At 43.1% G+C, this 24,036-nt stretch overlaps 1 protein-coding gene and 1 long non-coding RNA gene across 3 annotated transcripts in view; one reads left to right on the forward strand and one right to left on the reverse strand.

Annotated features, from left to right (window-relative positions):
• The window catches only part of WIPF3 (WAS/WASL interacting protein family member 3), a 73,961-nt gene extending 63,519 nt beyond the window's left edge, over window positions 1–10,442 (reverse strand). The window contains exon 1 of the mRNA XM_032305105.1: window positions 10,140–10,442. The gene's annotated coding sequence lies outside the window, so the exon portion shown is untranslated. The remainder of the gene's footprint in view (window positions 1–10,139) is intronic.
• The window catches only part of LOC116569099, an 83,065-nt gene continuing 69,057 nt past the window's right edge, over window positions 10,029–24,036 (forward strand). For both annotated transcript variants that reach the window (XR_004276853.1, XR_004276852.1), the window contains exons 1-2: window positions 10,029–10,149; window positions 11,014–11,165. This is a non-coding gene — a long non-coding RNA (uncharacterized LOC116569099). The remainder of the gene's footprint in view (window positions 10,150–11,013; window positions 11,166–24,036) is intronic.

Consider the following 24,036-nt stretch of genomic DNA (forward strand, 5'->3'; position numbering starts at 1 on the left):
TCACAACCCATAAGCCCATGAGCATACAAGGCACAAATAAAACGCCTCTCAAAAAACACGTGGCAAAGTTGCCAAAGCCATAAGGAAAATAATAAAGACAATTTTTAAAAAAACCTGTCCTTCCTCATTGTGTGATGATGAGTGAATTCTTTGGGCATTGCCTTCTCCTGGGACTTCCCACCTCTAAGATTTCACATCCCACACACCGCCTCTCCCAGTGTTAACTTCCCTTGGACTAGGCCAAAGTTGATCCCCTCACTGGTATGTATCCTCAGTGCTATACAAGTCCTGGAATGCAGTTGGGCTGAGTAAGCAGGAAAGCAAGGGACAAAGGGAGGGGAGGTAAAAAGCACAGGATAAAAAAAGTCCTTGACCGTTTGCATTGTAGAGAACAGTAGAACAAGCTAGCTCTGATACAGCCGTTCGTAAGGATCGGATCCTGTTCGTAGGACTTTTTGTATATTAACCCATTTAAGCTCTGCAACAGCCCAATCAGATAGATAGTACTATTGTCCCCGTTCTTCAGAAGAGAAAACTGAAGCGCAAAAATGTTATGAAATCTACCCAAGGTCACAAAATGAATTAGTGGAGGAGCTGGCATTCAAACTTGGGATGTCTGGCTCCGGAGTCCATGCTCTCGAGCACCATGCTAACTGCAGTCACTTAAAAATACATGGCTTTTACTTTGGAAACTATATGGAGGTTCCTTAAAAAGTTGGAAACTGGGGCGCCTGGATGGCTCAGTCAATTAAACGTCTGCCTTCAACTTAGGTCATGATCCAGGGTTATCGGGTTGAACCCTGTGTTGGGTTCTTTAACAATTTTATTTATTTATTTATTTGACTGAGATAGAAAGAGAGAGAGAGAGCACTAGTAGGTGGAGCAGCAGGCAGGAGAAGTAGGCTTCTTGCTGAGCAGAGAGCCCAATATGGGGCTATACACACACGTGCACAGGAATATTACACACACACACACACACACACACACACACACAGAGGAATATTACTCAGCCATCAAAAAGAATGGGATCTTACCATTTGCAGCAACGTGGATAGAACTAGAGGGTATTATGCTAAGTGAAATAAGTCAGTCAGAGAAACACAGATACCATATGATTTCACCCATGTGGAATTTAAGAAACAAAAGAGATGAATATGGGGAAGGAAAGGAAAAATAAAATCAGATAAAAACAGAGAGGGAGGCAAACCATAAGAGATGCTGAACTCTAGGAAACAAACTGAGGGCTGCTGGAGGGGGATGGGTGGAGGGATGGGGGTAATTGGGTGATGGGCATTAAGGACGGCACTCGATGTAATGAGCTCTGGGTTTTATATGCAAATGAGGAATCACTAAATTCTACCCCAGTAACTAATAATATAGTAGGCTGAATTTAAATTAATTAAATTAAATTAAATTAAATTAAATTAAAAAATAAAAAACCACATGGCTTTTATATTTTCTGTCACATTCACATACAACCTGGACTTACTTTTAATTAAACACATTTATTTTACAAAAGGAACTTTAAATTATTGCTATAAATGGAAAAACAATATCATCTGCCATAAATAGAAGGTAGTAACAAAAATGAATGCAATAATTATTAAAATAAAATTCGATCTATATACCATCTAAACTCATTTCAGGTTTCCCTAGTGATAACTAAACCTTTGTGCTTTGGGAAACAGTGATCTAGATGCTTCCCAGACTTAAATGGTGAATCAATCATGGTGGAGGTGGGGGTATGGATTTTGAGAAAACGTAGATTCTGATTCAGTAGTCTGAATGGAGCCTGAGATTCTCCCAGGTGAGACCAACTGCTGGTCTGGGGACCACACTTTGAGTAGCTCTAAAATGTGGAAATATGTAAGAAAGGTACAATGTCCACCCTAGACCTCCAAATTAGAGAATTGGGAGAATCTTATCAACAAGTGATTTTTTATGCCCACTAAGTTTGAAAAGCTTGTTGCAGAATATCTAGGATGCTGAAACTCTCTGTCCCACACTATTGGAAGTTGTGTCCTTTACTATTTTAGTAGGCTCCTTTTCTATAAACTCATTTAACTTCAGCAGGCTGGATCCATGAAAACGGCATATTGCACTTAAAACCGGAGCTGATACACAATCGTGAAAGGGAAACCAGGCTGAGTGCCCATTTACCTCTTGCCTAGGTGACGGGAAGGATTTCTAACACCTGTGAACCCCCACATTGATGACAGCAGCTCTTTTTTTTTTTTAAGATTTTATTTACTTATTTGACACAGAGAGAGAGATACAAGTAGGCAGAGAGGCAGGCAGAGAGACAGGGGGAAGCAGGCTCCCTGCTGAGCAGAAAGCCCGATGTGGGACTCGATCCCGGGACCCTGGGATCATGACCTGAGCTGAAAGCAGAGGCTTTAACCCACTGAGCCACCCAGGTGCCCCGCTGACAGCAGCTCTTGAAGCTGCATCTATGCAGCCCTGATCAGGCATTGTAGTTAATTATCTGGTGAAATGCTGAAAGGATTAATGCAGTCTTGCCCATGTTGAGTTCTAAAATGAAGACACACTTAAACCACAATCTAATATGAAACATAGCAAGTCATGCCTCTAATGAGCTCATAAATTGGTTTCCTTTTATAAGACTCTTACTGAAACGCAAATTTGTTCCCAGATCATTCATCCAACTTGTTATGATATTTGGACAGTATTTGGTGATGGGGGAAAAAATGGAGCTATTGATAATATTTATCATTGACTCAGGTATTTAAACTATAGCTAAATGTCATGAAAATCATTATGTGTGCAGTTCCCAAGGGTGAAGGGAGAAAATATTGATTTCCAGTCCCTTTCTTTTTTCTTTTCTTTTCTTTCTTTCTTTCTTTTTTTTTTTTTTTTGCTGCCATTGAAAGAGCTAAAAGAAGAACAAGGCTTATTAAAAATACATGATATTAATCACACATTTATAAGTAAGCCTCATTTTATATAACAGCTATGCTTCTGAAAAATAGCATCTCTAATTTTGGAAAATTGAGGTATGCTTTAAGTATACAAAAGGAGTTTATTATGCAATGGAAACCCATAATCGATAAATCCCAAATTCATTACACTGAGTGAAAGAAGCCAGTCGCAAAAGGCCACATACTGTATGGTCCCTTTATATGAAAATCCAGATAGGTAAATCCACAGAAGTAAAAAGAAGTAAAAAGCTGGGGGTTGTCAGGGCTGAGAATACAGAAGAGCAGGAGCGACTGCTAATGGATTTCTTTTTGGGGTGATGAAAATGTTCTGAAATTAGATGATGGTGATGGTTGTGCGGTCCTGAATATTCCAAAAACCACTGAACTGCACAATTCAAGACAGTGTATTTTATGGTATCTGAATTATACTCCAAGAAGGCTGTTGTTACAAAAAACAATTTGTGCCACATGGTTAATTTCAGGCAAAACAGAATACTGGGCAAAAAATATTAAGAGAAATATACGGTGCTGTGGAAACATGAATTAATTGCTTCCATGGGTAAAAGACATGTAAAAAGCATAAGGGACCTCTTTAGCAGGCCTTCCATGGTTAAGAGAATGAGGACGGTACGAGCAAAGCTTTGGGTGTGTGGCAGCCGCTCACAGCCAACATGTCACAGGGGCAGGTTGTCAAGCAATTCGAGCTTTATTCTGTAGGGCTTCTGAAGACAGAAAAGATGTTAGATGTTAGATACTTGTATTTTAAAAACAGCATCCTAGGGGCCACGTGTGGAAAATGAATTAGAGGGAGAAGCAGCAAATACATAGACCACATGAGCAAGGGTGGGTATTTATTAAATTTTTATTGAATTAGAATCACAGTAAGAGGGATAGAACCAAGAATATTAGTTTGGATATCTGGAATGGGGGAGAAGAATCAGGCCAGGATAACCCCAGGGCTCCCTGAGAAGCTAAGTAAGGCGGATGGGAGAAAGTGTGTGTATGGTGGGGAATGGCATAGACAGGCAGGGAGAAGTGGGTTTAATCTGAAGCGTATGAGGTGCTTTTGGCAAATGGAGATTCAGATCTGAAATTTAAGGATGAATCGGGACTGGTGGTAGTGATTCAGGAATCTTTACATAGGCAGTTGGGTATGTTTCATTCTCTCAGCCTAACTGTTATGAAGATCTGGAAACGCAGAACATTTTAAACCATTGAGTTGCCTTCTATAATTTCTAATTTAGTCAGGGACATGGCTAATAATGGCAGTCAGTGAGGTGGCTGATCCTGCTAATTGCCTATTCAATAACCATTCCCTCTTCTTCCTCATAGCAAAACCCCTAATTTGTGGGTGGGAGGTGGTGCTTGCAATTTACCAAGCTAAAAATATTTGCTTTCTCAGACTTCCTTATATTTCGAGCAACTTTGTGACATCATCTTGGCCAATGAGATATAGGAGGAAATAGCTAGGGAGGGCATCACTTTCTGAATAAAAAGGTGGGATACAGCAGCCATCTTGTGACCATGCGGCAACCAGATGTAATATGAAGTCCTATAGGCTAAGGATGGTGAATCAGGAAGATGGGGAGCATTGTTTGAGCTCCTGCATCAGCCCTGAACTGCCTTTCTTCGGAGTCTAGTCTGGTTCCATAAGATAAACTTGCGTCTGTTTAAGCCAGTTCTGACGTGTATGTTGTTTTATTTTGTTTGTTTGTTTTGGTAGCCGAATGCAATCTTAACTGACACAAGTCACATTTGAACTAATATATATATTAGTGTTATTGTAAATATTAGTATTATATTACTATATAACTTACATATAGTGAGATGACAAAAACATGACCATTTCAATTACTAAAAAGAAAGTCTAAAAACAAAGTATTTTTTTTTTAAGTTTTTATTTACTTGAAGAGAGAGAGAGAGTGAGTGAGAGAGAGAGCAGGGGAAGCGGAGGAAGAGGGAGAGGCATACTCCTTACTGAGCAGGATGCTGACATGTGGCTTGATCCCTAGGATTCCAGGATCATGACCTGAGCTGAAGGCAGATGGTCAACCGACTGAGCCACCCAGTCACCCCCAAAATATTTATTCTTGTTGCCAAGAAGTACTGAAAGCATTAAGGGATTTAAGAGGTAGTATAGAGCATTGGATCTTTCTTTTTCCAAACAGTGTGATAAAATCTGGGGATAATACGGGACTACCGTATTAAGAAAATTCATGAATATACACTCTATTAATGAGCATATGTGCACAAAACTTCCTTCTGGATGAGGTAAACTGAGCCGGCATATTTAAATGGCTTTAGCTAAAATGAATGTTCTTAAAGATGGGATTGTTCACATGATTCTCCCAAGAATTATAATCTGTGGAAGAAAGAATCTTTCTACTCCCCCAGGCCCTCGGTAAACATAGCTAAGAAAATAGCATGTCCTCAAACCACAGCATTCTGGCCCTTCACAGAAGAGCTTTGGCTGGACTGTGCTCTGGGATTATGTCTCCGGAACCGCAGTCCATAATGTTCTAGGAAACATTTATTATTGCCTTCTACCACAAAACTTCCATTGTCTTCAGGGCAGGGACCTTGTGGAACACTTAGATCTCTATGGCAACAGTGATTGCTTTGAAGACCTGCCAGGAGAAAGGTGTCCCAGGTTTTAGGACCCGGAAAAGCTGTGCAACTGATCTGTTTTTATCTCATGCCCACTGTGGATCAAGTAACTATTTGTGTTTTCCTCTTTGTTTTGGCTACTGGGAAGCTCTGACAAATTTTTAATCCTCTCTCCAGAAACTACACAAGGCTTTATAATAAACTCATCTCTAGAAACCACCTACACCTTATAAAATAGCCTTATTCTCTAAATTACCTCTGATTTTATCTGGCTTTCCAATGTGTGTGTTCTTGCTACCCTGGTTTCATTCTCTATTAATTTTGTTTGCCACTTATTTTTGTAATCTCCTCAAATGCTTAATGGACTAGGAAATATTTAAGGCAAACAACTTTTAAAAGCATCAGATAATAGCAGCTACTTTATTGACCATTGCTATGAAGAAGGCACCATGCTCAGCATGGACCCTATCTTAAGTTATTTACCTTCAATATGAAATAAGTACTATTATTATGCCCATTTTACATATGAGAAAAACGAGGCACAAAGAAGTTATCTGTCCAAGGTCATACAACAAATAAATGATGATTCAAGCCCAGGTATTCTGAATGACAAAATTTATAGAAAAAAAGAGATAATAATATTGAATTTCTAAAAGAAGCAGAGGCCTTCTGATTTTACAGGCTGAGCTTAACATTTTTCAGCTTTAAAGGAGAAACTTTAAAGTTTCAAATACGTCTGCCCCAAATTTAATACGTCTTGTCTATAAAGTCATGCCCCATGATCCATAGCAACATAGGGGAATGAGACAATAAAAGTCAAAAGGGCACATAAGCCAAAAATACTAAAGTTTTGCTTTTAGAACCTAGAGGTTTTCATTCATTCACTCCCTTGTTCATGCAATACTCATCATGAACCATATATGGTCAGGTTCTGGGAACAGAGATGAAATAGACAAGCACCTGCCCTTCAGGAGCTCAGCTGTAATAAGCGAGAGTCAGGGAGGCAAAGGGTACCTGGGGTTATAAATGGGCTGATAGTGGACCAGAGCAAGGTGTGACATGACCATTCTATGACCAGATTAGCCCTTGGTCTCTACGTCACAGCGGATAATGGGAGTAAGAAGAATCAGCTTCTTTGTAGGGCTATTGCGATGCTTTCGTACATAGAAAGCTTAGTCTACGCTGGCATGTACTATGTATTTAGTACATGCTAGCCCTTAGCTCCTAAGGCACAGCGGACAGCGGCCCGGGCATCTTGCTTTGTCACACACACATGCTCATATGGACACATGTTCTCAAAAGTTCAAGAACTGAGGCCATTTACTCCTCTGAGCTTCTCCCTAGGAGCTGACGAACTCACAATACATACGCACTCTTTTCTGGAAGACACCATCTCCAATTCAGTGTCTTGTTGGAACAGATCACCCACGCACGGTGACTATTCCTTCGAGTTGCACTTGAAAATCTTCCATGGAACCTGGTCCACCCAATGCCCGCCCGGCATTTTCCCCACATTTGCTCTGCTTCGCTCTGTCTGGTTGGCATGTCAGCATGGCACGTAACTACACGATTCCCCTGCTGCGTAACGGGTCAGGTTCTCTCTTGAACAGGTCGCAGGAAAGACCGAAGTAGAATTGCAAAACGGGAGTCTCAAGTGCGTTATTGGCTGAAGCCGGTAAGAAACCATATGGGCTGCACCTGCCCAGCAACCGTGGGGAACGGGACGTCTCTTCAGTTTCATGCAGTGGCTAAATAAGAAGTAACTGATCATTTTCTCACCATTCCTAACTCATATTTAATAGTTCCCTCTCAAAGTTTGTTTTGTCATGCCATCAGCGAAGTCAGTCAAACATTACGATTCCTTTCTAAAATATTCCAGCAGCCAGATGGCAGGAACGCTACTGTGACAAGGCAAAACTCGCCTAAAGATAACTTCATGATGCAGAATCATGCTTGATGCCACTTGGCTAAGCAGATTCACCCAGAGACACCTCTTTGGTTGCCCCACTTAACCCACGCTCTTTACACCAAAACTTTATAATTCCAGGAATAAGGCAAACATCCAACACTGCAATAAGAAACAGGCTGGTAAAACAAACACATTTCTACTTCTCTAAGGTCTGAATTTTAGGCAGAAATATAAAATCACTAGAAGACCACACATTAGAATAAGGTCTCTCTCTAGAAACAATGTTACTATACTTTAAAGTTTCAAATACTGTCTGCCCCAAATTTAATGTATATTTACAACACGTTGGCTTGAAAACAACTTTTCTTCCTCTGCTGAGTTATTTCTGTAGAGTGTGTGCTTTTTTTTTGTTGTTTTTGTGTCTAAAGGAAAATGTCTTTATAAATTCTAGGATGTAGGAAAGTTGACTGATCCCTGGTGAAAATTCTACTACGTGTGCTCCTCTAGAGTTAATTATATTTTGGTTTCTCATACCTTTGCTAGGTTAAATTATTCAGTGGTGTGTGTGTGTGTTTGAGTAACCACAAAATCACAACCTGTTCTATACGGTTTCTGAACAATAAATCTAAAAAGAGCGTTGGCAGGCTAGGCCAGCTGGCTTTCTCCTGCTTCTAAAACTGTATGTTCTTAGACACACACGCTTCCTCCATTCCTTCTGCTGCTGGCTAACTTCAGACAAAATCTGTGACAAAATCTCATACACACAATTATATGAAAACAACAGAGACTCCTGGAAAGGAACAAAAAGGGGGCAGGGCAGGAAGCCAAACTTCAAGTCTCGTGCCTTTGCTTCAGGTGATCGAAAATTGTCTGTTTACGGTGGTAGGTACAGAATTTGAAGTCTGTGTACTCAGGTTCTTAACCCTGGATCCTCCGGGTAAGGCATAAATGGGCTTTTAAAAGTGTATGACTTTTTATTTGCTCATCCGTAAAATTGGCAGAATAACAGTATCTCCCTTAAAGAACTGTGACTTCCCTGAGGTGATGTTCATACAGGCATTTGGTAAAGTCCTCTGCAGTGTACGTTTCCTTTCCTGTTATTTCTCAACTTTCTTTTGTTCTCCGTCCCCCCCCCCTTTTTTTTTGTGGTTTTTAAATGTACCTCTAAAATGCACTGCCTGGAAAACTGGACTAATCTGTGTGCTACCACAGTGAGTGGATTTTTAGCATTAAATTTTTATTTACTTTTTTTATCAAGGTAACGCATAAGTCAAGTGCACAAATCTCAAGGGAATGACTTCATAAATATCTATAGGTATACACCTGTGGATCACTGGTAAGGCAAGGGAAGGAGGATTTCCAACACCCCAGAAAGCCCACTCATGCCCTGTCCTGGTCATTACAAGGCCCAGAGGCAACCCCACTTCTAACCTGTATTGCCATCATTAGCTTTGCCTAAAGTTACGAAAATAAACAAACAAAAACCAGCTCAGGGAAGGTTGGGGTCCCAGTGATGACTACTATGTCTGACCAAAAGAAATGTATTTCCAACCCGCCTTCTGAAACGATAAAAGATTTTGATAATAAGGACAGGGGCATTAACTAAATCACACAGGTCATGTAGAACAAGGGCCTCATTTTGTAGCTAATGACACTCCTGGAGGCGAAGTGACAGCCCAACTTCCTGCTACAAAGTAACTCTGCTTCCAAATACAAAAACATCCCAAATATGAGGGATGCTGCCGGGGCATCCCAGCGTGCCGGGAACAGCTCTCGGGGGCCTCTCCCGGTAGAACTTTCCAGGGAGCAGCGTACACTGGGTCCCCACGCGGCTCCAGCTCCCGCTGCAGGCACACCCACGCGGCTGGCACGCCACGCTCAGAAGGCACTGTTCCTGCGAGGCTGTGCCTGCCTGCCCACAGGGCAGGGCTTGTCCCTCACACCGGCTTTCCAAGTGCCGGCTCCCGCAACCCTGCTCCCCTCCGCCTCCGGGGGCCTGGGGGAAGAGGCAGTCTCTGCCACCTTCTCTGACTCCTTCAGGGGACTTTAAAGCCCACGTGGGGCCAATTCTAAATCTCTGGAGCACAGCCAGCTTAGTGATCTTGGGGCCTGGAGATGAGCACTGGGAGGGGAGTCCTGAGACCTGTCTGGTCCCAGCTAGGTCGCCACGCACGAGCCGTGTGACCTTGGGCAAGTCACTTTACACCTCCGGGACTGGCTTCTGTATCCCCAAAGCCATCTCCAGCCCTGCCTTGTCCTTAGTGCTTCTTTACTTCGCCCCAGCTCTTCCTGAGTCTGCCCCCTCCTCACCGAGACCCCAGCCTTTTGTTCGGGGGTGGGGCAAGCGGGAAAGAGAGAAAGGGAGAGCTCGGTGAAGCCCAGGCCAGGCAGCCTGGGCGCGCCAGGGGCCGCTCACTGGACAGTCGGGTCAGGAGAAGTCACCAGGCAACCCCACGGTGACCTCGTTCCCTCCGCGGTCCCGTTACGGCCGGGATCGGAGGGCGCTACCCGGAGGGCGGCGGGCGGCGGGGGGCGGGGATTCCCGGGCACACGAGCGCGCGCGCGCGGCAACACTATCCTGTCCACTCCGTCCCGGGACCGGCTCGAGCGGCCGCTGCCCCAGCACGTCACCCCCACCATCCCCCAGCCCGGTACGGACCCGGACGCGGTCGCGCCACCGCTACCTGCAGCTAGGTAGGACTCAGGCTCCGGACGACGTCCCTGCCGCCGCCTCCAGGCTCGGGGCTCCGTCCCGCAGCTCGAGTGCTCCAGGCGCCGCCGCCGCCGAGGCCACGCTGCGCTCGGTGCCGCTGCGCTCGGTGCCACTGCGCTCGGTGCGCCCAGCTCCCTTGCAGCCGCCGGCTCTGGGGCTGCCGGGACGCGGAGGCGGGGCCCTCGCCCCACCTGCTACGCGGGCTCCTGCCCCTGTCGCCGCCGCCCAGCGCGCAAGGACGCGGCCGGGCGGGCGGGGCGGCTCTGGAGGCCGGGGGCGGGTCCCAGCGGCAGGGGCGCGCCTCTCCCGGTGCGCGTCCAGAGTCCCAGCCGCGGAGAGAGGGGGCCTGAGGCCCCGCCACGCTGGGGACATGCCACTGCTCCACCAATTCACTCCAAGACATCTGGAACCCTTCTTATGCTCCAGGAGACATAATAAGCTGTGGTGACAAAAGAGAGAACAAAAATCACCTTCTGCCCTCTCAGAGTTCACGGTCTAGAAAGGGAAACTAATGGGCAAGTACAGTCCAGAACCAAGAGGGTGTGGTCGTGGAGGTGGTGCCGATCCAGGCTTGGGGGAGGTCAGGGAAATCTTCTTCAGGAGGTGATGCCCAAGAGACATCATCTAACTGAAAAATGAGCATGAATTAGCCAGGTGAAGGAGGTCCTGGGGAGGTACACTGTCCCAGGAGGAGCCTAAGGGGAAAGGAAGTGGACTGTGTTTGAAAACTGAAATGTGTGAGCCGGAAGAACTTGGTGTGGCCAGCACACGCCCATCGTACTTCATGTTCAGGCCCTCTGGAAGATGCAGAAAGTTTGTGTCTAAGGCTGGGTGTGTCCCTTTAGGTGCAGTGCTCCTTTGGTGAGGATCTCCTACCTCCCAATGTCCTGGACCTTCCTACTGGTGGAGGAGCAAAGAGGATACTCACGGACTCTTCCGCTCAGCCCTGCAGTGTTTGAACATCTGCTGGAAGCCAGCCCTCTGCAGGGTCTTTGAGGTATGCTGGTGAGGGAGGCAGGGTCTCTAACACTAAGGGAACTACTGGGCTGGAGCAGAGGAGAGACCTGTGCTCAGGGTTGTGCCAAGGTCACGTATGAAGTGCAGGGGAACACAGGGAAAGAAGCAGTTAATACCAGCAGGAAGGATCTCACACATGGGTTGCAACCCGTCTTCAGGTTCAGATTGTGTAGGAGCTGCTGTCAAAGTATGTTCCCACGCAGCTCTTAGCTGGTTTCTTAATTACCCATGTTCATAGCAAGGATAAATAATTCACTCCGGATGTCTTTCACTCCTGGGTTGTCAAGAACATGGATTTCCGTTGGATTTAGGTGAAAAAGGGCATATGTGTAGTCAGTGGAAAACAGTGACGTACTTGCTTCCTGCCTATTTGTGCTGTGTTCCTCCTGCCTTTCTTCCTTTTGAAGCCATAAAATGATCATGGGTATGAAATGTGAAAAACTTTGCTCAACCTAAAATTCAAAAACAATTTTGTTAGGTGAACACTACTTAAAAAAAAAATCCCTGAAACATAACCAGACAAGACACTCTCCTCCAAATCCCTAATGCTTATTCTCATTAAACACATAACAACTAGAATTCTAATCTTTCAAAAAAGGAAGAAAAGATAAATTACCAGAGAAGACATTTCCATAAGGCCAGAGAGCTCCCATCAGGGCTTCGGCTGAGCGGCCCAAGCAGGAGCTAGTTGAATGGATAGGCTGCTGGCTCTGTCATTCCATTTTCCATGTTCCTCATGGCTGAACACAAATGGGATGTCTAGGGATGCTGTAACCAGATGACAACCAAGAGACAGTGAACATGAAGCCACAAGACCAATATGACTAGGATGACTGAGTGAAAAAGAGCCTGGCATTGTTGGGCATTCCAGGCAATGCCAGCAACAGCCCCTCACTGAACATCTTGCCATGTGAGAAAAATAGTCCCCATTTGTTTAAGCCACTAGGCTGCGTTTTCTGTTCCTTGCAGCCAAACGGACTCCTAATGGTTATAGTGACCTGGTGACGGGCAAATGTCTCCTCTCCCATAGCTCGCAAATGTCTGAAAAAGCTCACTTTCATACCCTCTACTTGTAAACATGTATTTCCAGCTGCTATGACTTCCTGAGCTCGTCAGGAGAAAGGTGCTAGAGAAATCGTAAATGTTTTATACATGTTTCCACATCAATTCTTCAAGTGTTTATGAGCAGCTATTAGATGGTGATAATGTACTGGTTCTTGGGGTGCAAAGATGAATTCACAGCTTTGCCTCCAGGGAGCAAACAGCTTAGAGGAGGACATGAGCTTGCAAATAGAGTTTTACAGTTCCTTACCAGAGAGGAGATTGCCTTGGACAGAGAGGTAATACAGGAGAAGAAATGATGAGCTCTGTGTGGTGTGGGGAAGGAGGGAGGCAGCAGTACCTGAGCTGGGCTTCCATGGAGGGACTGGAGTTTTCCCTGTCAGAAATTGGAGAAGGGAGGCCACTTCAGAGACAATGTCTGACAGAGCTTGGCAGTTCAGGAGCCTCAAATTCCACAAGTCTGAGACCACACTCAGGGTCTTCCTCCCAAACCTATCCTGTTCTCCGTGTTGCCCATCTGCCCACATGCCCACCTGGCCCACCTCAGCTGCCTTTCCCTCGTTACTCCTTCCCAAGATGGATTTCGTCTCTTGGGTCTGGCTGGTTTTTCCCGTGGGCACCGGTTCCTCCTCTCCCCAGTGCTCCCATAAGCAGCTTCCCAGCTGATCACTGTGCAACACTCTGTTTCTCTCTTCCAGACTTTTCCACAGTGTGGCCAGAGAGATCGTATTGAAACCCAAAGCTGATCTTATTAACCCCCATTATTTGTAGTTTAGTGACTTCCCTTTGCTTGGATCGTAACAACAAAGATCCTGAGCTTTTTCGGAAAGCCCTCACTGTCTCCAGCATGACTTGCTCAGGCCTCTCCCCCGACTTCTTTTCTATAGGCATGCAGGCCTGCTTTCAGATCCTTGACCAGGAAACATTCTTTCTTGTCACAGGCCCTATACACATGCTGTTTATTCTTTGTAGAGAACATCACCCAAATGAACTCCTCTTCATTTTTCAGAGCTCAACCAAACTTCTCCGAGGTCTTGACTAGGTCAACTTCTCCTATTATAAGCTCTCACGATCCCGTGTAACTTTCTTTTGCAGCATTCATTACAGTTTTAACGATGCCATTAAACAGCCATACTGTCCCAAAAGGCGACAAGGAGATAGTTCACTATCCTGGATGCAGTTAAATTCCTTCATACTGCCTCCACAAACTCTGCTGTTCCAGAGGGTGCTGCAAACACAAAAAGGCTGAGATATACCATCCTCATTTGTGGAGTGAAAGAGAGGAAGGTCAAGGTGTATGGAGAATATAGGGCTTTACTGAGCAGGTAGAGAAAGAGGAGCCAGCCCACAAAGGAGATGGGGGGAGAAGGGAAAGGGCAGGGAAGGAGCCCAGAGCAAGAGGCCACAGAACCCAGGCAGAGAGAAGACATGGTCAGAAGTACATACTGCATGGAAGTCACATTCAAGGGCCAAAACATGTGACCGGGGGGGGGGGGGGGGTCATGAGTTACCCTCGTAACTACAAGTTCAGTGCCCTGGTCCTAGAGGGAAGCCTGATTTAGTAGACTGAAATACAGAAAAAACTGGGGAAGTGTAGACCACTCTTCCAGTTTTTTTCAGAAATCTTGAGCAAGAAGAGGAGGAGAGAGATGGGATCATACCTACAAGAGGAGAAAGAGTCAGGGAGGGTAGAGACCCTACCATGTTGTAGGTTAAAAGAACCAGTAGAGAAAAGGGTCTCGAGATTTCGGAAAGAGAGGGAATTGGAAATGGAGCCAGGAATTCTCTGAAATACTTTCTCAGACCTAATCTTTGAGAAACTGAGAAGGGATTTGCTGAACAATATTTTGCAAAGTTTTCAAAACTATTGATCCCTCTAAGTAAATATATAAAATAACATAAAAAGTCTTCATCTCAGAGAGATGAACGTGGATTCAAGGTTGCATCAACTATCTGTATGATGTTCACTAGCTTGTCAGATACCCCAAATATTAATTCTTATTAATTAATTAAATCTTATTAATTAATACTTGCAAAACAAGTATAATAATTTCTGCCATGCTTCAGAGTCATTATCAGAATACCAAGAGGTGAAGTCTATGAGATTCATAAAATTGAAAGCACTTTGTTTCACTACTAAGGGCCACAGGAATGGAAGGAACTTTGCCTCTTTACCTGTACCACATCTGAAATTAATCTGCCCTTATTGGAAACACCAACAAGAAGAAATTATTATTTAAAATGAACGATGTTACTGATAACTGTTCTTAGTTTTACAAACTCTCCCATGATATTTGAGTAGTTCCCTCTATCCCAGCTTACATCTCTGTACACTGTGGGCGAGGGGGGCAGTCAATGTGGTGTAGGAGGTCATGATGGAGTCCCTGTGAGTCCCCTCCTCACTTCCATCTGGGTCTGTCACACTGCTAAGAAGATTAGCTTTTCTTCACCTCTTGTTTCTTGACTCTTCCATAGCCAGGATGGTCCATTATCTACAAGGCAAACTCCACTTTCAGCTTCTTTGTTGAAATTGTCATTCAGGTTCCAGTGGTTACAATGTACCAAGGGCTTTCCCCAGTGTTATCACAATGTTCATCCAAAGAAGCTGAGGGTGTGGTAGCCATATTTGAGATGTTGACATGGAAACACAGTAGGTAATGGGATCGTGAGAGTCTCTGGGTTGGTAAGGAGTAGAACTGTGAAAGGAAGTGAATCCTGTGCCACAGGACTCTTGTCTCACTGCCCAGCCCAGTGCCTGGTGTAGAGCAGATTCGGTGAACGCATGACTATTGCGATGATTCATCACCATCTCTGCGTGGTTGTGCCAGTGCAACCTCCATCCTGATAAGAGCTATCCTGTCATACTAGAAGCCCTGTAAAGTGGAATTTATCCTCCTTCTAGATCACTGGTTTCTGTTAATGGCACTATAACTCACCAATTCTCTCAAGCCAAAACCCTGGTTCATCCTAACCTTCTCCTTGACTTCCACCACCACCCCCTGATCCATCACAAAACCCTGTCTATGCTGCCTCCCAGACACCTTTAGTGCAGGCCTGGTCTACTGCCATCATCTCCAAACTGGTGTCTCTGGCTCCAGTGTTCTTCCCGTTCCTCCCAACTGTTCTCTACCCTGTATCCATAGTGATTTTTCTAAAGGGAAATTTAATCATCTAATTCGCCTGCTCAAAATCCCTCATTTGCTTCTTATTTGATCTCAAGAGAAGGCCTAGATAACTTAGTGTTGCCTGCAAAGCCTCAAGATTTGTCCCTCCCATATGATTTTCCACTCCTTGTCTTCCCTTCTGTGTTTACGCTGTGCCTGGCTATCCCAAAGGACTTGGGACCCCTTGGATTCACCATATGTGCTCCGACTCTGCCTTCACCAAGCCATTTCTTTGTCTTGAATTACCTTTCCCACTTTGCTACATAGAGAACTCCTCTTCGTTCTTTAATATCAGTGCCCACTTACTTTAGAAAAGCCTTCTGAACCTTCAGTGTAGGGGCCCCACTTCTGAATATCTAGCACTTTCTTTCTCCATCTGCACTCCAGCACTGAGATCATGGTGTCATAGCTCTTGGTTTACATCTTTAAGGGCAGAAATAGTCTCCAATACCCCAGCAACCTAACACATTAAGCATCATATAATACGTCAGTTCTCAATAAATTTGTCATTGATTAATTAGTTTTCAAAAAATATCTAGCCTTCTTTTTCTCATCTGTCCAGGGAATTTTCTGCACCAGAAAGATAAGAGCTTAGAGGTGATAAGTCAGCTGAAGTGGATGTTTTATTTCTGTCCTGGTGAGAAAGGACTCTATTTGGCCCTCATGGTGTGACAATATGGAGCAGGTTGGAACAGAGTGATAGGATAAGAAAGACAGTTTCAGAGCAATTCCTGAGTCAGAGCTCAACTCTGTAGTTTTGTTACTTTGTTGGAAATGGTACAAACTTCTGAACAACAGCCACACATTTCAAATGTTCAAGCAAAAAAGTAGTCCAAGATGAAATAAACATGTTATAATTTTCCTGCCATTTTAGGCTGATTGCATTCGTATTGCCTAAATAGAGGGACAACCCTGTTCTCAAGGATGATTAAGAATCAAACTGTTCTCCAAAGTCCTGGAATTCTGCATGTTCAGATGGTAACAAGAGGTTGACATGTGACACAGTATTAAACTGTCACTTAATGGCAACAAAGGAGAGGGACTGCTTCTCTAACTGAAAGTTCAGTCACCCAGTTGACACAGTCAGGCCTTGGCAGGTCAGTTCTCCAAAAAAGAAACCTTAGTCTTCCTCCTTCTGCATCTATAAGGTAACAAGTTCAGATATCGGATTAGCTGTGTTTCCCTGTCATTTAAAAGATTGATATTCCTGTTTTTTTTCCAGTGCTGGTAAATTTGATCTGAGATAACAGAAGGCCGAAGGAAGATATAATGTCACGCAGAAAGAGAGAATAGCTCACTTTTCTAAGGGCCTTCCTTGCCTATCAGCTCTCTACTGCTTAGTAAGAATAAAACTCTACATTCTGAAAACTTTTGAAAAGAGATGCTTCTTCAAATCAAAGTTCATCTTAATCAGCCTGAAATATTTATCCTTCTTGGCTATTCAAGCAAATAGTCAGGAAGCCCTTGGTGAAGGTGGAGAAAGGCACTTTGCTGGAAAAGTCTGCTGAAGAACAGAACCCCAGCAGGGAAGCCAGATTATGATATCCAAGGCCATGTGGTCCACCCCAGAAAAAGTCCATAGGAACTTCAGGGTGTAACTACCAGTACTTCTCCACACATCCAACCTGGTGACATTATAATATAGAAGATGCATGCAGATGGGAAATATGCTAGAAGTTCCTTTGCCTTAAACAGAAAAAAAAAAAGATTCCTATTCAAGTTTCATTTATTTTTAATGATTAAAGTAATGTATGCTCTTGGCTTCATATGTTAAAAATTTAGAAAACACAGGCAATCACAATCGCAAATAAACCCATAATCTAGAATACAGATAAAGAGAGTAATATTTGTATGTATTTCTCTGAAACACAAAAACCCATTCATATAATATAGCATATGTACACACAAATGTTCTGCTTTTTTCACTTAGTTTTACCTCGTGGTGAATTTCCTTGTCATTACATACACTGTCCAGTGTAGGGGCCCAGGCATCTGAAGCTTGGTTGAGGTTCACTCCTCATTTGATGGGTCCACATGACTCGTGTGGGCAGCTGGGTTTCAAAATCCAGTGTTTATCCGGAGTGAGATTAAGGGCTTGCTGCCTTTAATGTATGAAAGTCTGCATCTGTAAAATAAAAAGACACATCCCGAGGAGTGAAATCACAAGGGAGCCAAGAGAGGAAAGGCACAGAATTCAGGTATGGCAGAATCAAACCATCCTTTCTCCTGCTTGTGGGCAGCACAGAATCAAGAAGAGAGGCTTGACATGGCTTTCATTTTGCTCACCCCATCAAACACACCTTAAAGGCCCATTAATAGTCTTCCAGTTTTTTATCTCCAAGGAGAGAAAAACCTCCCGGGATCCTTCAACCAACTCCTCTTTCCAAGAGAATGAAAGGGAACATCCAGTCCTTGGCGGTGTAAACACAGCACACACACATTCTTTTGTCCTGATCAGCTCAAGAAATGCTTTAGCTGGAGTTCTCAGTGAAAAATTTTGCACAGTGAGTTTTCAAATAATACTCATCTTTGCAGAGATGTGATGTTAGCTGTCTCCTTTCTCCATTCAGTTTGACAGATTCTTTCCCTCCACAGTTTATCTCATTAACATTTCTTGGCTTTTTTTTTTTTAAATCAATAGTTAAACAGTTAAGCTAAGGACGTAGGAATTTAACAGTTTGGTATTTGAGAAACCATTCCTGTGAATCTTTTGTTCTAAAGCCTTCAAATTTATTCAATGAAACATGGACAGAAATGCTGTGTGTGTGTGCGCGTGCGTGCGTGCATGTGTGCAGTGTTGACCTTCCTGAACAAAATGGCACTTTGATTTTTAGAATTCATAGGATTAGTTGATAGAGGTATTGAGTTCCTAGTAAAGATAAATAAATTCAGATTAATCTGCTATTTCATTTAATATTGTATTTCTCAATAATTCCAATGAAGGACACCGCTGAGTAGTTTGGATAATTTAGCAAAAGGACAATGACTTGGTTAGTTGTTTTCTATTTTGAAAACTTATTTTATTAAATCAAAGTGATAATGCAGATAAGTTTAAAAATAGTGCTGAAAAGCTTATGATAAAGAATTTTCTTACTCCAATTTCCTTCTTCTACAGAAGCAACTACTCCCAACTCTTTCAGATTTTTCTTTTTTTAATCTGTGTCCATATTTTAGTAATATGCATTATGCGTTCTTACTCAATCAATCTGTTTTAGACATGACCATCTCACTTCTGTAACAGTGGATAAGGATTTAGCTTTTTATAATTGCTTCTTTTTTTGGATTTGTTTTTAGTTTTCTTCAAATCTATTGCTAAGTTTTCTTACACCTCCCATAGGTTCTCAGTAAAAATTTCGGATAATCTATCCATTCCACTCTCTTCCTCCAAACTGGGCTGGCTGTGCCTCCCACCTGCTAACCAGCTGCCGTCCTGGGAATTTCCCAGTACTTGGAATCCACATTTTTTTCCTCTCTCAGCTTCTTGTCTGGCACACGCTTTAGTGGTTGAGACTTTCCACACTTGATTGTTAGTTGTGGCAGGTTTGGAACTCTAGGATGAACATTGTGTTCCTGAAAATGTTGATGGCATTTCTCCACGGTCTTCCAGCTCCAGTGGTATGGTTGACAAGTCCATTGCAGTTGCTAGCCCCAATCCTTTGATTTTGAATTTACCTTAGATCTTCTCTTTATCCAGTAATCTGAAATCTTATGATGGGCCTTGGCCTAGTTCTATACATTATATATATAAGAATATATATATTTATATCATTTATTACATATATATATATTTTAAGTAATCTCGACACCCAAGGCGGGGCTTGAACTCAGGACCCCAAGATCAAGAGTCAGATGCTGTACCTACTGAACCAGCCAGGCTCCTCCTAGATTTAACTGTATTTTTAAATTCTCACTCATTATGCTTGGTAATTGCTAGTTCATCAATTTGGAGAGATCTCTTTGTACTAGTCTTGAGTAATTCCTCCTTAAAAAAAAAAAAAAAGGAGATTTGTTTATTTATTTGAGAGAGAAACAGAGGAGGGGGAGAGGAACAGAGAGAGGGAGAGAGAGAATCCTCAAGCAGATTCCCCACTGAGCAGGAGCTGCTGATGCATGGCTCCATCCCAGGACCTTGAGATCATGATGTGAGCTGAAAACAAGAGTTGGGTGCTTAACTGCTTAACCGACTGTGACACCCAGGCACCCCTGAATAATTTCCTCCTGTCCATTTTCTCTATTTATCCTTGATAGGCTTCTTATTAATCAGAAGCCGGACCCTGTACTAAGGACTTTCAGTTGCCTACCTAAATATTTGTATCCTCTCCTTCCTTAGTAGGACAATACTTACTGGTTGGCTGTGGTAAAGTACCTAGATAAAAGAACACATTTCCTAGATTCCTTTGTAGCTGGATGAGACCAAGTTAATAAATTCTGGCCAAGGAGATACCAGTGAAAAGCGTCAGTATAGGATTTATTGGAACACTGCTTTTGGAGCTGACTTAGACGAGAAGAGTACCCTTTTCCCCTCCTGGCTTCCTCTTTCCTGATGTTGGAATGCAGATTTTATGACCAGAGCTCCAGCAGCTGTCTTGGATCATGATGTGTATTTGAGGATAGACGCCAGATGCTGAAAGTGGCAGAGTAAGAAGATAGGAGTCTCTCTGGAGCCGTCATACCACCCTCAGAGAGAATAAATCTTTGTACATTTAACCACTAACATTTACATTTTCTGTTAAATGTAGCCAAACCTAATCTTATCTGATACAGACCTTTTGGATTGATATTCTGATATTAATATTGTTTTTTTTCTCTCTCTCTCTTTTTGGTTAACTTTCTTGGAGTCTTACTTGAAATATTTTTTTTAGAAATTTGGCTTTCCTTTTTTAAAAATTTTCAATTTTTAATTTTCTTTCCTTTTCTGTGATCTTATTTAATGGATGGCAACGTCTTCTGTTATCTCTGCGTTTGGGGGGAAGGTTTCTTCTGCTTTTTGGACTGTTTCTGCTGTCTTCAAATCCTTTTGCTGCTTGCTTGAATCTCTCTTTTTCATGTTAGAAGCTTTCCTCAAATATCAGGTGACCTTTAGTTGTCAGATCCTGTTTTAGAAGTTCACCTCTAATTAGAAGCTCCATGTTCATGGATGAGGCTTGCTGACCCATGGGTTCCCTTGCAGGTGGTCAGGAAGAAGGAAACCTATCCACCGGATGATCTCCAGCCTTTGAAGCTAGGTCTATGTGTATTGAATTCTTCCAAAGAAAGATCTTCTAACCTCCTGTGTGAGGATTATAAACCTGGCTGTGGAAATTCTGGGGTCTGAGTAGGAGAAGGGAATGTTGCTCTTCAGTATGCAGATTTACATATTATCCTACAGTTTTCAGTCCCTTACCATCTCCCTACTCCTCCATGGGGTCTATTGTCCTCAGGACTGAATGTCTCTGGTTGGCTTTCTTAGTTATTAAAAAAATTGAATCTTGTTACTGCCCTCTCTCCTGATTTGCCTCTGGAAGTTAGTGAAAATGACTTACCATTAAATACCCAGAGTGTACTGGTAGGTAAAATGCAGACAGCTTTTTTCTCCTCTCCTAGTACAAAGCCAGAAAATAAGAAGAAAGGGATGGAGACTCACAGAAAAAGGCACTTGTGCCATCCCTCCATCTGCCATTGGTACATGCCAGATGGGTTGAAGGCAGGTTGTCTTTTTTTCTTCTTCTGAATAACTATTGTCTCAACAATTCCTCTGCTCGCCTGCTGGCTCTATTTATTTATATTTTATTTATTTATTTGACACAGAGAGAGAGAGAGATCACAAGCAGGGAGAGAGGGAGGCAGAGAGAAAGGGGAAAGCAGGCTTCCTGCTGAGCAGAGAGCCTGATGTGGGGCTCGATTCCAGGACCCTGAGATCATGACCTGAGCTGACCCAGGACCCTAAGATCATGACCCGAGCTGAAGGCAAAGGCTTAACCCACTGAGCCACCCAGACACCCCTATTTATTTATTTACTGATTTGGTGAATTGACAGTGAAGGATGGGGAAAACTAACTTCTTATTCCACATTCCATGTGATGAATGCTGTTGACTTTTGCAGTTGCAGCCAGACTGCACTGTATCTGCTGATAAAAGGCGTCATGATACAGTAATTTTCAAGCTCATGGAAATGTGAATTAGGGTAAAATGATAATAAGAATGAAAACAATAATAAGAGTAGTTAATTTAGTGCTGGACACTATCTCCTTTAAACATTATAGCGGTACTGTGAAGTACACATTTTTATCACCTCCATTTGTCAAGTGAGAAGAAGGAGGAATAATGGGGTTGACTAACCTGTCCCAAGTTATATCGTGGACAGTGGAGGATCTGGAATTCATAAATAGATGAGTTTGTCTTCACGCTTAACGGTAGTGTAAATATGCTGTAATGTGTTTTCTTTCTCATTCTTTTTTTCTTTATTTTTTTAGTGTCAGACATTAAATATGTGGTATATATTTTTCTTGGTTATTTTCCTTATGCATTTGCTAATCCTTACATATTTTGAAATTGGGATACAATTTTATCCTAACTTTGATTTAAAATAAATTAGCCGTAGTTTGTAATGACTACCCAGAAATTTATTCATTGATTAAATAGTGATAGTTCACCACCTCTGTGCAGGGGAATGTGCTGTCTCCAGGTGGGATAAACCTTCCGGGACCCTTCCTCTCCTTGTCTTTAAGTGTTTAATAGTTTATAGACACGCAGTGAGAGGATTCCCCCTGTTAAAGAGTAAAACTAACCATCATGCTCTTGGTTTGAGCTTTTAAAAAGTCTTAAAAATACTAAAGAATCTTAAGACAAGTTTAAGACCATATCTGGCTGATCCTCTGTAATGGATCAGCACATGTAGAATTCAATGTCAAAGCCTAAAATTTGGTCCTTGCCTTAATTTGCAGTACCTCCATGAACCTAGCTTTCCCCATTTAGACAATAAGGGTAATAACAAAAGCTAGCTCATGTATAGCTATGGTAAAGAAGTGAGAGACTATCCATGATATATAGGGAAAAAAAGGTCTTTATGTTAATTAGGTTATTGAATTAGTGGCATGTGAAAATTCTAAGCAGGTGAGAAGGCAAAAGCTAATTCGCTGACCAAACCAATAGTCCCCCTTTGCCCTTTCTAAAGTGCAAGTGCTCACTTAGGATCAAAACTTCTAGGATTCTATCTTAATAGCACATTGATGGTTGTTTGCGGGGGGGATGTTGATTTGCAAATAATAATTCACACACGGTATGAGCTCAGCTGCTTTAGGAAGTTGAGACCAATGAGTCTGGGAGGTTTGTCTACTCCTCATCCCCTCCCCTTGCAGGAGGAAGGGTTTGAAGTTCACCGGCAGGCGAGAGGCAGAGGAGAAATAAGACAGGCAACCCAGTAAAGAGTTAGGATTACCCTATGTCTCTTTTCTTAGGGAAATAGGGTATGGGAAGAGAAGGGAAAAGCTGGACAGAGCAGCTGCCTCAGGGCTGTCCAGTGGGTTGGATTGTCATGACCCCAGCATAAATTGGTCGGACACATTATTGAAATTGTCCACAAACTTCACCAGGTTGAAAAATCAGTGAATGCAAAAACCCTTGGATAATGTCAGGTTTGATATAACTCAAAAGGCAAAATGTGTGGGGGGGGTGGTATTGCAAAACAAAGCCCTGTTCGAGCTCAGAATGTCCATTTATTGCATTCTGCTGGAGGAGCCATATTTTTTCTCATGGAATTATCCAGGAGAAAAACAGAGAAAGACAGAGGTAGCAGATGAAAATCTGGATTGTGTCCTCATGTGGATTCAAGAAAGAAAATGTTCCCTGAGACTAAGCTTCAAATGCTGCCGAATTTGGTGTCCTCCATCCCTCAGACTGGAGCATCTGCTGTGCTGTGTGGGTATAAAGTGTGTCCCGGTGTCCTTGGTCGGACCTACAAGATCACAAGAACCTGCCTGCACCCTCTTGCATGAAGATGACCGAGTCTGACCTTCCTCTTTCTTCCTGGGAGTCTTATTCTCCTCCTTCTGAGGACCTTGGCAAAGGCTCCTGCTCTGCCATACATCTTTATTTTGCTAATATCACTGCTTGGCTGCCCTCAGAAGATGGAATCATGGTTTATTTTCAGTTTGCGTAATGACAGGATTCACTGTTTTCCACCACGCAGGTTTCTGGGAGCTTTTAAAGAAATCGTTATAGGTTAAATAACCAGAGGCAGAGGCCTTAATGCATTCTTGTTGGCAGCTGCCCTTTCTCTCGTCCAGAAACCAAGCAGCTCCCTCTCTCCTTCACGACAAATACATTTCAGTATATTTTCTGTGCGGTCCAATAATGTCAGACTTTTTAAAAGCCCTGAGAAAGGAGAGGGGGGAAAGAATCAATCTCTGCACTAAAATTGAGAACTTTTCAGATTTAATAAACTTAGACAGAAGGTGACATCTCATTAGTCCATGAAAAATCCCTTTCCTTTCTCTTCAAGGGGGGATTGCCCAGGGAAAGAGCCCTAAAAAAGCTTAGTGGCCTGGCCTAGGGAAGCCCCACCCCTAAAAAAGCAGGCACCACTCCTCTAGATCAGCACAATAGCTTCAGAAAGGGTCTTGGAAGCTCCCCGAGGGACCCTCTTTC

Source organism: Mustela erminea, chromosome 11 (assembly GCF_009829155.1).
Source record: "Mustela erminea isolate mMusErm1 chromosome 11, mMusErm1.Pri, whole genome shotgun sequence".
NCBI lineage: Eukaryota > Metazoa > Chordata > Mammalia > Carnivora > Mustelidae > Mustela > Mustela erminea.